The sequence below is a fragment of the Triticum aestivum genome, chromosome 4B (genome assembly GCF_018294505.1).
Source record: "Triticum aestivum cultivar Chinese Spring chromosome 4B, IWGSC CS RefSeq v2.1, whole genome shotgun sequence".
NCBI classification, from domain to species: Eukaryota; Viridiplantae; Streptophyta; class Magnoliopsida; order Poales; family Poaceae; genus Triticum; species Triticum aestivum.
In genome coordinates, this window is record NC_057804.1 from 154,061,375 (window position 1) to 154,068,581 (window position 7,207).

A 7,207-nucleotide genomic window follows, 5' to 3' on the forward strand; every position below is an offset into this window, starting at 1 on the left:
GCAGTTTTGACATCAACTTATTTGAGCTAGGACTTTAAGTTGATTTGTGTTTTTCATTAGTGCCTCATCTCCCACATTTTATATTCACAAAATAATTACACACACCGGTCTTTGCCTACATAAAACTCGAGTCTACCATGACTAAGTATATCTGTCGCTGCATTACGGAGCCAATATATGTCATTCTTTCAATTACAAATGTTTTTATTAACTATTTCGATATAGATAAATAAATCATATACATCAAAGAGTCTTCTCAGGTCAAAGTTCCATAGTTCTGCCTAGCCGTCAGCCGCACAAGGCAGCGAGAAGCAAGTAAACTGTCAAACACCTGGATTATCAAATTTATTTTATACCCGTTGTAACGCACGGGCCTTTTGCTAGTCTATCCCTAATAATAAAGCACGGATTGACTCTGTGGGTTCACCGTCACAATACGCTTTCTTCCTCTGAATTTACGCTTTCGGTTTGAATTTAAAACATACACGCGAGGTGGTACTAAAGCATTGATCGATTTCGCTAAGATCGTTCGGCACCGAGAAAGCCCACGAAACAGCCCATCGAGAAAAGGCCGAGCCAAGAAACAGCCCATATCAAACCCAAAATCCTCAAGTCGACCTGAACCGATACACACGAGGGAAAAAATGCACGACCACCCCTTCCCAGCGCGCCGCCACCACTTCCACGCTCCAGCGCGCCGTTGGCCCTCGCCACGCGCTGCCGCAGCCGGCCGACTCCTCTCTCTCCTCCTTTGCCGCCACCGCTCTTCATCAGCCGGCCTACTCCGTCGAAACGGATAGACGGCCGACTCCTCTCTCTCCTCCTCCTTTCCCGCCACCGCTCTTCATCAGCCGGCCTACTCCGTCGAAACGGGTAGGCGACGCTGAAGTTCGCCGGAACGGCAAGGTGGCCGGCGGGCGGTGTGAGGTCCGGCGGTGGCGAGAGAACGCGGCTGGTGCGGCAGCTTGCTATGATGGCGGCGACTGGTGCGGCAGTCATGCAATGTTGGATCTCCTTGGTCTTCCTCTCGATCGAATCTGCATGCAAACACCTTGACTTGCTGGATGTCTCGTGATAGGTACCTCAACAACCGTCACGACGGAGCTGCCACCGCAGCTCGAGAGAGGAGGGCGTCGCCGGAGACGAGGGCTGCCTGCACGAGTCAGGGCCGCTATCGGCGGCAGCACCCGCGTCCACACCCTAGCCAGCGGCAACACAAGCACCAAGGTTGGGTTGTGTCTTCGTGGTGCGTGTCGATGTCCATGTGCAGCACGCGCCGGAAGCGACACGCCGGCGTAGCTCAGGCATTACCCCAGGAGGCCGTCGATGACGGGGTTGTCGTTTGAGCAAGCGGCGTCCTGGCGGCGCATGGTGCCGATGTCATGCTCCTCGGCAGTTCGCTGGAGATCGCTGTCGCTAATCTACCCGCCGGGGTGAGGTTGCAGAGGAGGTCTCGACGTACTTCTGATCGTGGAACTCGAGCAGCTCCTCCGGCCTGTCCGGCCTGGTGAGGAGGTGACTCATGTCTTTGAGGAGACCGTAGGAGGCAACGAGGCAGTGGGTCATCGTGATGCGGCGGAGCACCATGACGTGTCCCTCGCCGTAGTCGATGCGGGAGATGCCTGGGTCATAGTAGTACGTGGCTGCCCTTATCTCCTTTTGTGTCTTGGTAAGTTCGTAGTTAAGCCTTGAAGCTCTCTCCTCCAGGTCTCACATGTCTACATGGGCCAGTTGGGGATGAGTTTGATCTACTCAATTTAGTTGTCTTGATTGATTGATGCGTTATCACACCAAAGTGAACTCAAAGTGAACTAGCTAACAAATCTTTCTCACGGTTGTGGATAGAACGGAGGAGGTGGCACCTGGCTCCATTAGTTTGAAGCGGACCAGAGTCGTTCCCATTGTCGGGCAGGTTGCTGGGTGGAGGAATTGCAGGCACATTTCGAGTTCAGCTGTCGCCGAAGCAGCACTACTGCCTACAGGTCCAAGGTTTACTGAAGCACTACTTACATTGATTAGTTTTTTGAAGAGCCATCGCTTCTTGACTACACCTACTCGCCAATAGCAACAACCTCTGTGTCACTACTCACCAAGTTCCAGTGCATCATCCATGTTTAGTCAATGTACGTGCTGAACCAGCCTAAGAGTTTGATTATTATCTGTGTGTGCTTTTGTTATAGGTAGTGCTTCTCTTGAATTTACTGATTTTGATGGCGCATGACTCCTTGCATGGCAGGCGACTCCATCCTATTCCATGGCATGAGTTTATGAATATGTATACAACAGGTTGCAAGCGGTAAGATGCCTGATGCTTTCCTGCAGTATATACCGACAGTGTGAAGTAATATATTTTCCTTTCAACTTTTTGTATGTGAAATCAGTATCCTAATGTCATTATTTTTTGTGTCCTGGACATCATATTATATAGTGTGCATGCATTTAGTGTTGCAGACAATCATATGAACCAGCTAAATATAGTAATCTTAATTACATTCACGAATTTGCACTAAATATTGTTGCTATCTTTTTTGTGAAAAAATATTGTTGCTATCTTGCAATTCTATTTACATTGCTTATGGATCCTAGGCTTATATGGTAGGTTCATGTGAGCTTTCTGTTTATTCTAATATTAAAACTTACCAAGAAACCTCTCAAAACAAAAAATGAACCAAGATATGTGTCGTTAAGAATCAAATTAACCAGCTAACAATGTTCATTTTGTGAAGTTTTCTCAACGTAATATTATAAAAGTATCCTTGAGATTACTACTTACGAGCATGTTTGTTGGTCTTTGTGAAAACATGTTGGGCTCTTTTTTTCTAATAATGAAAGGATCCAATATAACTTATTTGTTTGTATTGATCACTGTGAATTAATTGTATAACACATTGTAATTAGCATTGGACGTGTCATCGAGGAGTCGGACTCAAAGTCCCTGGTGTGTCCAACATGAACTCTTGCTTTTCTATGTTATATTACCCAAAGTATTAAGGATCTTTGTGCAATACTTTTCTCTCGGAATTTTGTGAGTAGTATTGGCTAAACTTTATTGAGTTCCTAATTTCTTTTAAGGAGAAGTTCCTAAATTTATTTTCTTTCATGGGGGAAAGTATGTTGATGCAGGTAAAGAAATATTCTATGAGATTAGCATGTCCTATTTTGATAATTTTGGATCTTGAAAAAAATTGAATAAAATTTGCATGAACAATGAATGTATTTTTGCATATATTGTTATAAATAAACTTAAATATAAGCCAATGTTTTAAATAGCGGGCTATGGAAAATAGCGGTGGTCCTCAAAATCAGCTATAGCGGAGCTATATAGCAGGCTAAAGCGGACTATAGCGGGCTATTTCTGAAGACGACCATTTAGCGACATCCTGCTAAAAAGGCTATAGCGGGCTATGATATAAACTATTTCCCCGTTGCAACGCACGGGCATTTTTGCTAGTAATAATAAAGCACGGACCGAGTCTCTGGGTTCACCGTCGCGTCCGTTTTACAGAAAGGCCCCTATAGTTTTTAGGAATTAAACCTGCCGTCCCTATTTTAGTGAATCTGAAAAAACATTTCGTTTTTCTAGAAACCCTCCTACATCTGTAAGAATTCAATTCCCGCACCCTCCCGATCCCATCTCAACCTCGAGTACATATCTGGTGGAAACCGTACATTCAGCGAAAACATGGAAACTTGGCCTTGTGCCGTTGGATAGAAAATGTGTGCTGCGAGATGGAAGGATGTACAAATTGCAAATTAAACCCCCGCAAGAATTCTGCTCCTCCGTACAGAACCTGAGCCCTTCTGTACCTTTCCCCGTAGCAGTATGCAAATCCCCATCCTACCGTGAGAAGCTAGGGTTAGGAGACGAGTCAGTCAGACCCTCTCGTTCGGCGCTGGACGGCGAGCGTCGGGCGCCGAGCGACGGGCGGCGGGCGGCTCCGGTGATTCCTCTCTGGTGATTGTCCCGCTAAGTGGCAGCCCTGTTTCGAGCGTTCCGTGCTGGGCCGGCGGCCAGCGAGCGGCGCGGCTGTTACCTCTCCGGCGATTGTCCGGCCAGCCGTGCTCAGTCCCCAACTGGATTTGGGCCCCTAGGTATGAGGATTTGTACCCTTCATAATTTCTGCTTTGCCCCATTCTCCTTTGTCCCAATGGCTCATCTAGTGGTCTCCTCTTCTCTAGATTGGGCTAGATTTGCAAAGCAAACAAAGGAGGCGAGTAGCTCGTGACTCATTGGGTTGTCTCCTCCAAGTTCAGCACATCTAAAAAGGAAGTAGGAGAGAGGACGAGGTAGTGGCATCTTGCCAGCAACTGCTTATTTTCCTAGAGTTTACTGTCCAGATTTCTGTCTTGAAGAAAACGGCGAGATATAATTTACTTGCTCCTAATTCAGTGTTATATACATCTATGACTATACGTGTGTCGCTGCCTGGCGTGTATGCTGCGTGTGACAGTAGCCTAATGAAAATTGATATCTGTATAAACTGCTACTACTACTGTCTAGATGGAATTTAGATGATGATAAGTATGTAAACTGAATCAGCCTAGCCGATGTGGGCACTCACAGCCCGTCTGCTAGTGCCTGTCATGACCAGCTATAGCCAGGTGAATTTTTCACACACTAATGCTATGCTAATGGTTCTGGAAACCAGTAGTACATCCACGGGCTGTAGATGGTACTATAGATGTGTGTGTGTCCCACTGCTACTAGTGTTGCTGACAGTGAACTAGATGATGTAAGTTTCTATTGCAATTGATTGGTAAAGTGAGCTGAGATTAGGTAATGCTAGCACTTGAATGTTCCTTGTACCATTTATTTTATTTTATGCTATTCTGGAAGACACGTATTGGGTGGCTCCTATGATTCCACTTACAAACTATATATCTTGTTTTGTGCAGTAACTATGGAATGCCAAAGTGAAGTGAGCAAGGCTCCTTCTTTTGCTATTTGTGATGTCCAGTCTGACGCAGAATCAGCCGTCCACACTAGGCCAAGTCTGGACATTGGGTTTACTACACCACAGAAATCCTATAGTGCACCTTTCTGTGTAAGTACTTGCCTAACTAATATGTACCCCCTCACTACTTTAGTGATCTATAAAACGATCTTATATCTCTTTACAGAGAGAGTACATCTTTATAATTTCCTGTGTTCCAACATAGTAAATCCGTTGTGCTTTTCGTTCAAATTGTAGGGCTCATCTTGTACTCCAGAGTGTGATGATGCCATCAGACCAGCCATTGGGATGACTTTTGCTGATTTGAACGCAGCCAAGGAGTTCTATGAAGCTTATGCACATCATGTTGGTTTTTCAGTACGTGTGGGGCAGCAAAAGATTGTCAATGGTGTCATTACTCACAAGCGTTTCTACTGTGACCGTGAAGGTTTCCGTGAAGAGCGGAAAGGTAAGGAAACTTTGGTAGCTAGCACTGGTAGTAAGAGGAGATATGAGAGGAAAATAACTAGATGTGGGTGCGAAGCTAAACTTGCAGTCAAACGTACGGTCGAGAATAAGTACATTGTGACACTTTTCGAACAGGAGCACACACACACACTTGTATCACCTAGTAAAAAACAATTCATCAGATCAAACAGGAAAGTTAGCCAACAAGCAAAAACTACATTATGGAACTGTCATAAAGCTAGCATTGGCACATCCCTAGCATATAGGTTCCTTCGTGTAGACTTGTTTTTTTTTTGAGAATGTTGGCTGTACAAAGAGAGACTTGCAAAATCACCACCGAAACCTTAGGTGCCTCATCAAGTCATCCGATGCTCAAATGTTTGTTGACCAGCTTGCTAGAAAACATCTTGCAAATTCAGGATTTTATTTTGACTATGTTCTTGATGATAAGGGCAGACTGGTACATGTGTTCTGGGCGGATGCCACATGTAGGAAAAATTATGCTCTATTTGGAGAGCTTGTGTCCTTTGACTCCACGTATTGCACCAATCAATATAACATGATTTTCACCCCCTTTACTGGAATCAATCACCATAAGGCAAGTGTTTGTTTTGGTGCTGCAATGTTACACGATGAGAAGGCAGATTCTTACAAGTGGTTGTTTCGCACATTCTTGAAAGCTATGGGAGGGGCTGCACCTAAGTTTATAATAACTGACGAATGTAGTAGCATGGACAATGCAATAAGGGAAGTTTTCCCAGCAGCCGCACATAGGCTATGCATGTGGCATATTATGAATAAGATCCCTCAAAAGGTTGGCCCTGATTTGAAGACGGATGAGGATTTCCATGAACGATTAGGTCGGTGCGTGTGGTCTTCTGAAACTCCTACTGAATTTGAGGAACAATGGAAAGAAATTATGTCAGAGTATGGGTTGGAAGATGATGAATGGTTCAGTAAAAGGTTCAGCCTTCGAGAATCATGGATACCAGCTTATTTCAAAGAAATAGCTTTGTCAGGGCTTATGCGGACTACTTCAAGGTCAGAGAGTGTCAATTCTTTTTTCTCACGTATTATTGGTTACAAACATGCTTTGGTTGAGTTTTGGCTTAGATTTGACACAGCTTTGGAAGAACAACGTCACAAGGAGTTGCAAGAGGACCATGTGAGGATTCTATTCCTATGGCGGATTCTATTCATATGGCGGATTCTATTCCTATGTGTGGATTAAACAGAGCTGAGTAAACATCACCGGTAGGAGATGCATGTGCAGATTAAGTTTAGAGGAGAAAGTGGTTCTTTATTCAGTTCAAACGCTGACCGGATCAGGTGCACCTTTAGGCTCTATGATAAGTGCCGACAACAAATTCTTCTTTTCAGCAGGATTGTATACTGGACCAAGGTTCTACAGGCGGTGGGTTTGCTAGGACTATTACATGTAAACGCAGTTGTCAACACACTGATGAATTTGATAGAGGAAAGTGGTCTAAGTTTCACGATTTGGAGCTCTGATGTGGCAGAGTTTTTGAGCTAATGCAAGGTGGTAAATATCTCGATTATATAAAACCAGCATAAGCTTTTGGGCAGCAACATTAGAAGGATCCTGTTTTATAGGTTTAATTCAATCCTGAGAAAACAACTTTCTTTTACAGGGCAATCTAGAATAATGACCAACTATCTTTTACCGGACAATCTAGAATAATGACCTTGGCAGATTATGTGCATGGAAAAGGTAATGGCCTGTATGAGATTATATTGATCTGTTTGTTAAGTGAGGAAAGGAACAAATGATCCACTGTAGTGTT

At 44.5% G+C, this 7,207-nt stretch overlaps 1 long non-coding RNA gene across 2 annotated transcripts; it reads left to right on the plus strand.

Moving 5' to 3' along the window:
- Positions 1-3,807: 3,807 nt before the first annotated feature.
- Positions 3,808-6,903, plus strand: LOC123091580 (uncharacterized). 2 transcript variants are annotated; one of them, XR_006443321.1, is made up of 5 exons: positions 3,808-4,092; positions 4,180-4,287; positions 4,897-5,045; positions 5,193-6,443; positions 6,527-6,903. It is a non-coding gene; the product is annotated as an uncharacterized lncRNA (long non-coding RNA). The 2 variants fall into 2 exon arrangements; XR_006443320.1 differs by having other exon boundaries at positions 5,193-6,903.
- Positions 6,904-7,207: the final 304 nt, after the last annotated feature.